This window comes from Sinohyriopsis cumingii, chromosome 8 (genome assembly GCF_028554795.1).
Source record: "Sinohyriopsis cumingii isolate HCF-2022 chromosome 8, ASM2855479v2, whole genome shotgun sequence".
Taxonomy (NCBI): domain Eukaryota; kingdom Metazoa; phylum Mollusca; class Bivalvia; order Unionida; family Unionidae; genus Sinohyriopsis; species Sinohyriopsis cumingii.
This window is the reverse complement of record NC_142968.1, coordinates 79,905,465-79,915,797: the sequence shown is the minus strand read 5'-3', so window position 1 is coordinate 79,915,797 and position 10,333 is coordinate 79,905,465. Positions and strand designations below refer to the sequence as shown.

At 33.4% G+C, this 10,333-nt stretch overlaps 1 protein-coding gene across 1 annotated transcript in view; it reads left to right on the top strand.

Moving 5' to 3' along the window:
- Window positions 1-465: 465 nt before the first annotated feature.
- Window positions 466-10,333, top strand: part of LOC149793954 (uncharacterized) — a 40,158-nt gene continuing 30,290 nt past the window's right edge. Inside the window, exon 1 of the mRNA XM_089967880.1 lies at window positions 466-552. The gene's annotated coding sequence lies outside the window, so the exon portion shown is untranslated. The remainder of the gene's footprint in view (window positions 553-10,333) is intronic.

Here is a 10,333-nt window from a genome sequence, read left to right as displayed (position 1 = left end):
ACTATACGTTATTTTTATATGCTACAGTTATATCCTTTTCTGTATATAAGTGTTCCATTAAATAATATTATTGTCAATAACAAGAACAAAATGTAATTTATTTTTTATTTTTATGTACAATTTCTTGCTCCATTAGTTTAATTTGTTTGACATTACAGTATTTTCATCTCTATTACTATGTATTAATTATCCATTACTGTACCTATATCTATTGCTGCTGTACATTACAGTGTTTAGAGAGACCGAATAAGCCAATTAAACATAGATTAATTAAGAAGAAGAAGAAAACAAGCGTTGAAACTGAAAAAGTACGAAACTCGATGGGAGTGAGAGCAAAGAAATGATAGCTAAAAAGTGTCTTTACATAACTCCACGGCTCTTGAGTTTTTACACTTTACCGCCAATTATCTAAGGGAAGTAACTCCAATAGAATGACATCAACTCTTGCGCAGAGAGTAGCGGAAGGTGGCTTGTTTCCGGGTCGGACATGTAGATCAACTTGGCACGGAAGATATTTGACTTTTTCAACGTGCATTTCCACCACATGACTAGGTAATTTGGCTTTTGAATATAGTCATTTGTACGTAAAAAATCTTTCTCAAGCATGCTTTAATGTGGCAGTTCTGTATTTGAGCGCTCAGCTGGGGAATAGGTGCGACGTACATGCACTGTATTAGGCATGGGGTCAGGTTACAAGAATGTACATGTAGCTGGGGTATATATGTCTTGTACATATATAGGATATACATGCATAGTTTCCGAATTTAAGTTTTCTGCCCAATCCTCAGCTGCATCTGGAACATTTTAACAAATTGTTTATTGAGTATACTATCTAAACTTGACCTTTTTACAAACATTTTGTTGATGAAACGAAACTATTTAGCCACAAGGGGCGTAGACTCGATGTTTGTCATTTAAATGATGACCTTCAAACAATATTGCGAGAAATTAGGGTACATACATTAGACTGCAGGTGTTTACATTGCAGTTGCACAAGTTGGTGTGGTGCACAAAAGATCAAACTTAGAAATTTGGAACTATATAAATGAATTATATGTTCTTTGATGTGAAATAAATGGCATATAAAGTTTAATTAGATGGAATGCGAGTCAGACGAGTACACCAATTATTTACTTCCTGGACATATGCTTGGAGCCCATTTCAGTATGTAGACATGTTTAACATGTATAGTATATACATGCATTATGGTGCTCAGAAAAAGAAGAAAAAATATTTTTGTCACACCCCGGATCATATTTTGAGTTGCTGGCATTGTTTTCTTGTAAACTTAATGGCATACTAAGTTCTGAATAATTTTAGAATGAGGAAAAACAGCTGTTTGTTTGCCTTGATATCTACTTTCTGTCTAGATACATGTATATTGGAAAACTGAATTTACTTATTTGCTTTGTTACTTCAGGATTTCATTAGAACAATTCATGGTCATGCATTTTGTTTATGTGATGATAGACATGATTTGGTATCACAGAGTTGGAGCTGCATTAATTTTGGTTAATGTACCAGACTGACAACCAAAAGGATGCAGGTTCAAATCCTACCATTGGACAAGCCATTTTGCTCTAATTGCCTCGGCACTAAATAAATTACTTTTGTTTTGCTGTCCATAAAGTACCAAACCAAAATCAACAGTGTGTCTTGTCACTTACATATTTTTTTTGTTCATGATAGCAGTAAGATTTTTGATAAGGTTTTGTTAGTTTTTTTTTTTATATACTTAGTTCAAGCAATGCCTCATCATTGCAACAAGTCAGAACTGACAAGAAATAATTTATGTGATATGGCAGGAATATTTGGATATGTGATTGGATTGAGATGGCACTAATGTATAATTCTAACTATAGCAAGGATTGATCTTTAATGCTTGCATACTCAAAACTTTGTGAGCTAATTGTGAAAATAAAGTTGACAATTCAGGCTCTTGCATCTTTTTGCCAACAATATACAGCAAATTATTTTGTAAAACTCATTAATTAATTTTAGTAACTCAAATCCTTGTGGTCATACCAGTGTCTGTCACTTTGCCCAAATATGCAAAGAAAACATTATCAATTGTTGTGAATTTTTGTCTGTTCAGCAAGTACTATCGAACAGTTTAACCTCATTGTGCTTCCGATTATTGTTCATGTTGGTTGAATTGTTATTTATGTCTGCAATTATGTTTCATAGAATATAATCATATTTCTTATGAAAATTTAAATATGCAGTTTGATCAAGTAGGTGAAATTCCTTGCATTTTATGACTAATCATGAGCAAGTATTATGATGGGCTGGTTTGTTATTGTTAGTAAAAATAAACAAGTTTTGTTTACTGTCAAAGTAGGAGATACCTCAGTATCTGTCACCTGAGTTAAGCAGGTTCATAATTTTGAGTACCATCTTTTCAGTAACAAGTTGTACAAAAAAATTGCTGAATAAGAAAGAGCAATTTTTGTATTTTTATAAAATTGAGTATTTTTTAATATTGACTCAAATATTGTTAGTAAGATGGCATTTTAAGTGACTGCTGTAAACATTCTTAGTTTTTTCTACCTACCCTTTACCATGTTTTCCCCAACACTTTGCTCAAGTCAGGAGTGGGGGTGGGAAGTCAATTGGGGGTGGTGGTAGAAATAAACTTTGCCAGAATATATTATTCCAGTATGCAACATGTTTAGGTAAAATCTGTTAATGTTTCTAGTCTGATGACATGCTGTGCAAGTATTTTTGTAGGACAGCTGATTGCTGGTATTTGTTTAGCATATTAGCCTTTGTTCCCATTAAATTTTTTATATATCTCTAACACTGTTTTTGTTCAGTCTTGGTGGGGTTGATTGTTCATGAACTTTTTGTGGTCCAAAAATACATACATGAATGTGTGTATAGATGAGACTTGAGTTATGAGTGAGAGAAACAATTTTTAGCTGTTCACGTATAATTTAAACAAATTCAAAAGTATTTTTGTTCCTTCTGGTAACTAAACTCATGCACAACAGTATAGGTATTATGTAATAATGGTAACTAGAAACAGGACTTTACAAGTTGATTTTTTTTCTAAACTCATGACAAAATGCCAATATTTAAAAAAAGATAAATTCAAGCTTCATCATATGATTTGGAGACCCTTTGTATTACTTCATAGAATGAGAGATTACCAATATAAAGAAAGAATGCATTTTATTAACGTTATATCTGTGCACATGAATGACTGACTACATGGTTACAGTCCAGTTTTAATCAGACTGCATACTTCCTATTGCCTTGGATGGGAACAGGGCTTTATTTTTGTGTAGTTTATGTACAAAAAAGGTTATAGTTACAAAACACTACTCAAATATTGAAATGCTATTACTTCAGCATCAACATTTTTTCTGGGTTTGTGTTCCACCAGATTTGCTATGGAGTTTTCCTGGCTTTTTATTTTGTTTTTGTTTTGCTGAGAGTGCAACGTTAAAATGGATCCTATTATAAGCCTAGACAAGATTATTTCTCTTTCTGCTGAAATCCCGTTCTCATTGCATTATTCATAAGGATTTTAAAAATGTTTGTAGTCTTGGAATAGAAAAAGAAATGGATTAAAACAAATATTACCATAAGTCATAAAACATATCTATTTCTTATGCCAGGGCATGTGTGCAATTTTCTAAATAAAGATATCTTCATAGAATATGAAGTTAAAACAAACTTTACATGAAGAAACATGCTGGTTGATGAATCCCACTTTTAACAACCATATTTACTTTTTTAGCAGTCTTTATCTTCTCACAATTTTCATCCCACTTACAGAACCTGATATCGCATTTGTGTTGTATACTTCATGAACTTGGACAATACTGTTAGTAATTACAGATTTTACAAGGCATTATGTTTTAAAATGTGTTGTTAGTTTTAATTTTGATTTGAATGAATTCTGCAACATTCTTACTTTCAGAACAAAATGTAGTAACTTCAGTTTCATTTAACTTGTGGAAATTTAGGGAGTGGCAATTGTTATGCTGAACACATTTATACAGCTACGGAATATCATTTGTAATCTTGCATAGGTTGACTCCTAATGTTATGGTGCTGGTAAATCAGTGTTGACATCCATAACCTTTTTAAGTGACAAGTTAGCTGTGGTCTTTCTAAATAAAATGCACTAGGTCTCCTGCTTGATGTATGATTTTGTAAAACAGTTGTTCCTGGAATGACTTGCATACCCACCATGTGAAAACATGTCAGACTTTACAAAACAGTTGAGGAACTCTTAATCAAACTTAGTAGAAAGCTTTTACAGAATGTGATATGTAAAGTTTGTGTCTGAGCTTGCTACTGTAGCAACAGTATGGCTTTCTTGAGCGAAAACAACACAAGCACCACACAGTGTATGGTGGACACAATTTACGAGTTATGCATGTGCTGTCCACTGTTCATTTACTGATATCTTTGGTTGTGTTTTTCATTATTCTTGGTTATCTTTAACTCAGTATTTCATCCAAAGCTTTAATTTCTGCCACTCTGACCTGGTGATTTGAAATGTTTCTAGACATGACTGTCTGATGCAGTGTTGACTTTCCTTTTAGGAGGCAGTGATCCAATTCTTTGATTATCATTAAAAAAAAAAATCACTAATGATTCGTTTCATACTCACTTGCAAGTCCAGTCCAAATGCAAACTGTACAGACCCTGATGTGCCAGCAGATAAGGATCTGTGCAGTTTGGTAGGAGTAATCAGTAAAACAAACAATGGACCCTGGTCTACCAACACATTATGTGGCGACAGATCAGTGTGTATTTTTTGTTGTAGTTAGGCTCGAGTTATAAGCAAGTATATATGGTAAAAATTCTTTTCCTTCACAAATTTATGTTTTGATTTAAAAATGAATAGTTGTTTTGTCATGAACATAAGAAAATATTTTTGCCAGACCATCAGTAGAAAGGAATTACATTGCTGCACATTTTTTTTGGGGGGGGGGGCAAGCAGTGTATCATCGGTGTCATTGAATTTATTTGAGAGGCTGTAGTCCATGTTAATTGGGATTGCTGCAGTCACAAACACTGTAATTGAAAATAACTTAGAAACTGTTGTACATGCTAAATGAGATCATTGTACTTGCTGGCAGTGTAATTGATGTTAACATAATGACTGTTGTCCAGAGTGACTGGGATTATCAGACTTTTTAAGAATTCTAATTGAGAATAACAGCTACTGTTGTCCCAGCTAATTGGGATTATCACACTTTAATTGTAGTATAAGTGAGAATAGCAGTTGTCTATTTTAATTGTGACTATCACACTTCCTAGCAGTGTAATTGAGAATAACAGAGCTACTTCTATCCATGCTGATTGGGATCTTCACACTTACTAGCCATGTAAATGAAAATGACAGCTGCTGTTGTCAGTGTCATTTGGGCCTATCACACTTAATGGCAGTGTAATTAAAAATGACAGCTACTGTTGTCAATGCCAATTTGGTCTATCACACTCACGGGTAGTGTAATTGAAAATGACAGTTACTCATGTCCTTACTAATGGTGATTATCACTCTCACTATCAATGTAAATAACAATGATAGCTACTGTTGTAGGTGCCAGTTGGATCTATCACACTCAGTGGCAGTGTAATTAAAAATGGTTGTCCATTCTAACTGGGTCTGCAACAGCTCTTGCAGGGCCTTCCATTAGATTTAAAGTAAGAGGCTGAGTTGCATAAGTTGGTCAGGTTGGAGGGGACCTCCCCCAACAGGGATATTTTTTTTTTTTTTTTTTTTTTACAGTAGCTGGGTGTAAAGTAAAAGTAGCCAGGTAAGTCACTTAGCTCCTGACTGATAAGGAAAGCCCTGCACTTTTATGTCTTGATATGTTCAAGGTGGATTGTAAATTTCCAAGTTTATTAAAAATTATTGTATGTAGACTTTTAGAACTTTAGTGTTATTTTAATGAGTACCATGTAGGCATTATTGTGCTGAGGTGCCACTGAACATAATCCCTCCATCCACCCACCCACCCACCCATCCACGAATCGACTATTACCATCATCTTATGCTATAAATTATGTGACATTATGAGCAGGGATGGGGGTGTGAGTAAAATTGTGAAAAATAAACAAAATTTATGTTGTAGAGTTAGTATTGGTATCAGCTACTTGTGGTTACATGATATTGTTATTTGGTAATTAAAAAGGGTTATGCTGTATTGAATTAAAACAGTTATTTGCAGAGTGTGGTTACTTAATATCACACACACATACACACACACACACACACACACACACACACACACATTGTGACTGTTGGTTGAAAAATACTAAATTCAAAACTATATTTGAACTGCTCTGCCCCTTTTTTTTTTTTTTGTTATATTTCTTGTAACTGGTTTGACTGATATGAAACATGTATGCCTTTTCCATGGAATCCTGCTTTCTTTCTCTTGGGTGCTTCCTTAACTTTACCTTCATTTTCATTAGAATTAGGATCCAGTTATTTTTGGTTATTATTTTTTGGTAAGTTTTGATTCATTATTAATACATTCCCAGTAATTAGGGAAAGAAAATAAATTACGTTCCTGAAAAAATAGGTTACCATACCAGTCATTACATTTATATTGTAAAAAAAATAAACACCAATCATTTACATAAATAAATTTGCACCATATTTAAAACTGACTGTTGATTGATTATTTCCTTGCAAGAGATGTTTTTTATGTGCATGATTCTAAAATCTCTTTATGCTTTTGATAACTGTAGCATTTACAATTTAAAGTTACCATTTTTGGAATACCTTGGATGTTACCATTGTTACATTTTAGGCTCTTTAAAACAGTAGCAAGAAAAGAGTGAAGGCAACAAGCTTTGTAAAATTTAACAAATAATTTATTTCCATGGAAAAACAAGGTAAATTTTAGAAAAAGAACTTATGATTTTACAAATCAAATCCAAAAATAATCCAAGAATTAAAAAATAGAAGTCCTAGAAATTAAAAGCCCTCAATGAATCTGAGTTGGACTCCTGATAAAAATCCAAGATGGAGGACATTGACATATGCAGTAGTCACTGTTGTCCTGATGTGTCAACAGTTCCTTGTTGAACCATAGAAAATGATATTCCAGTTTTGAATTCCGAATAAAATTTCAATAAATGTCTTTGTCCAAGAATTCTGTACGAGCACTTAAATATTTCCAGGTAAAAGAATTAATAATTCCAGAAAATAGAATTTCATTTCAAACTGATCACAACAAAAATACCTTTAAGTGTCAATAGTTTATAGCCCAACTGACTAAATTCTCTGTAGAAAATAGTTATACATTAATTTAAAATACAAAACAGATTCCTGTTTGAGGGTCACATGACCATGTTTCTAGAACAACATAGAAGCTTTTTATATGCCTAACATCACATACTCCGAGTATGGCCTTGACTAAAACCAATGATTTTACTCTAAGAAAGAATTTTAAAATTTAATAAAAAAGTTGTTTACTTCATCTCTTACTGATTCTGAATCAAGGTCAGGAACAAGGTATCATTAGATACAAAGTTTCTATTATTAGTGTTTACCAAAAAAACCCAGTCAGGTCAAACTAATTTCTGGAAAATGTAAAATCAAGTAAATAAAGTTACATTATGATAGCACATAATGGAATTTAAAAAGAAGTAAAACTAACAAACAAACAATTAAATTAAATCAAATATAAATTAAATCAAATATACATAACACCATGTTGCAGATTACTGCCTTAGTTACTTCAGTCTCTTCTCTTGAAGACCTAGACAAATGAGGTCAGTGGTGACTTTCATCTATTCAGCTCTTTCAGCTGAGCCACCTTGCCATGTTAAATGACATATTGCAAGGCGTTTAATAGTTATGCAGTGGTCCAACAGCACAACTTAACAAGACTAGTTACAGATGACCATAAGAATGTCTCTTTGTTTTCACAAAGATTTCAGTTCTGAACGCCCTAGGTGCTAGGATCTAAGGAGCTCATTTACCTTATGCATCATTGCATACTAGGGTCAAAAGGGGCTCTCTCACTTTGAGCTTTATTTTCTGCTAGGATCCAAAAGGATTCTCTTGCCTTGGGCATTATTGCATGCACGGATCCAAAAGGATTCTCTTGCCTTGGGCATTATTGCATGCAAGGATCCAAAAGAATTCTCTTGCTTTGGGCATTATTGCATGCAAGGATTGTTTTGGGCATTATTGCATGCAAGGATTGCCTTGGGCATTATTGCATGCAAGGATTGCCTTGGGCATTATTGCATGCAAGGATTGCCTTGGGCATTATTGTATGCAAGTATCAGATCAATCTTATTTTACCTCATGCATCATTGAATAGATAAGGTTTTTCGTCGATCTATGAAATGTTGGAAATAAGATGACAGGACTTTGAAGCCCTTTTCTTAAACTTTTTTAAAATAGTGAAATAAAATTGCTCTGATGCATACAAATTCAAAAGATACATGTTTATGGTGAGCCTGATTTTATTTTGACAGCTTAATTTGCATCCTTTAGCTTTCTTTCATGAGCCATTTATTGTATTAACAAGGTGCATTAATGACTATGGCAGTCATAACATGTAAAAACTATCATATGGCAGTTATGACATGTAAAAACTATCAAATTTCACTCCAAACATGTAAAAACTATCAAATGTCATTCCAGATATCTAAAAACTCATATGGCAGTCATGACATGTAAAAACTATCATAAGGCAGTCCAGACATCTAAAAACTATCAAATGGCAGTCATGACAAGTAAAAAGTATCATATGGCCATCCTGGCAGTTAAAAACTCTCAAATGTCAGTCCAGACATGTACAAGTATCATATGGCAGTCATGACATGTAAAAAGTATCATATGGCAGTCATGACATATAAAAAGTATCATATGGCAGTCATGACTTGTAAAAAGTATCATGGTAGTCATGACATGTAAAACATATCATATCAATCATGACATATCATAAGGCAGTCCAGACATCTAAAAACTATCAAATGTTAGTCCAGACATGTAAAAACTATTATATGACAGTCATGACATGTAAAAACTAATCATATGGCATGGCAGTTCTGCCATGTAAAAACTATCAAATGGCAGTCATGACAAGTAAAAAGTATCACATGGCCATCCTGACATGTCAGTCCAGACATGTACAAGTATCATATGGCAGTCGTGACATGTAAAAAGTATCATATGGCAGTCATGACTTGTAAAAAGTATCATATGGCAGTCATGACATGTAAAAAGTATCATATGGCAGTCATGACATATAAAAAGTATCATATGGCAGTCATGACATGTAAAAAGTATCATATGGCAGTCATGACATTTAAAAAGTATCATATGGCAGTCATGACATGTAAAAAGTATCATATGGCAGTCATGACATATAAAAAGTATCATATGGCAGTCATGACTTGTAAAAAGTATCATGGTAGTCATGACATGTAAAACATATCATATCAATCATGACATATCATAAGGCAGTCCAGACATCTAAAAACTATCAAATGTTAGTCCAGACATGTAAAAACTATTATATGACAGTCATGACATGTAAAAACTAATCATATGGCATGGCAGTTCTGCCATGTAAAAACTATCAAATGGCAGTCATGACAAGTAAAAAGTATCACATGGCCATCCTGACATGTCAGTCCAGACATGTACAAGTATCATATGGCAGTCGTGACATGTAAAAAGTATCATATGGCAGTCATGACTTGTAAAAAGTATCATATGGCAGTCATGACATGTAAAAAGTATCATATGGCAGTCATGACATATAAAAAGTATCATATGGCAGTCATGACATATAAAAAGTATCATATGGCAGTCATGACTTGTAAAAAGTATCATATGGCAGTCATGACATGTAAAAAGTATCATATGGCAGTCATGACATAAAAGTATCATATGGCAGTCATGACATGTAAAAAGTATCATATGGCAGTCATGACATATAAAAAGTATCATATGGCAGTCATGACATGTAAAAAGTATCATATGGCAGTCATGACATATAAAAAGTATCATATGGCAGTCATGACAAGTAAAAAGTATCACATGGCCATCCTGACATGTCAGTCCAGACATGTACAAGTATCATATGGCAGTCGTGACATGTAAAAAGTATCATATGGCAGTCATGACTTGTAAAAAGTATCATATGGCAGTCATGACATGTAAAAAGTATCATATGGCAGTCATGACATATAAAAAGTATCATATGGCAGTCATGACATATAAAAAGTATCATATGGCAGTCATGACATGTAAAAAGTATCATATGGCAGTCATGACATGTAAAAAGTATCATATGGCAGTCATGACATATAAAAAGTATCATATGGCAGTCATGAC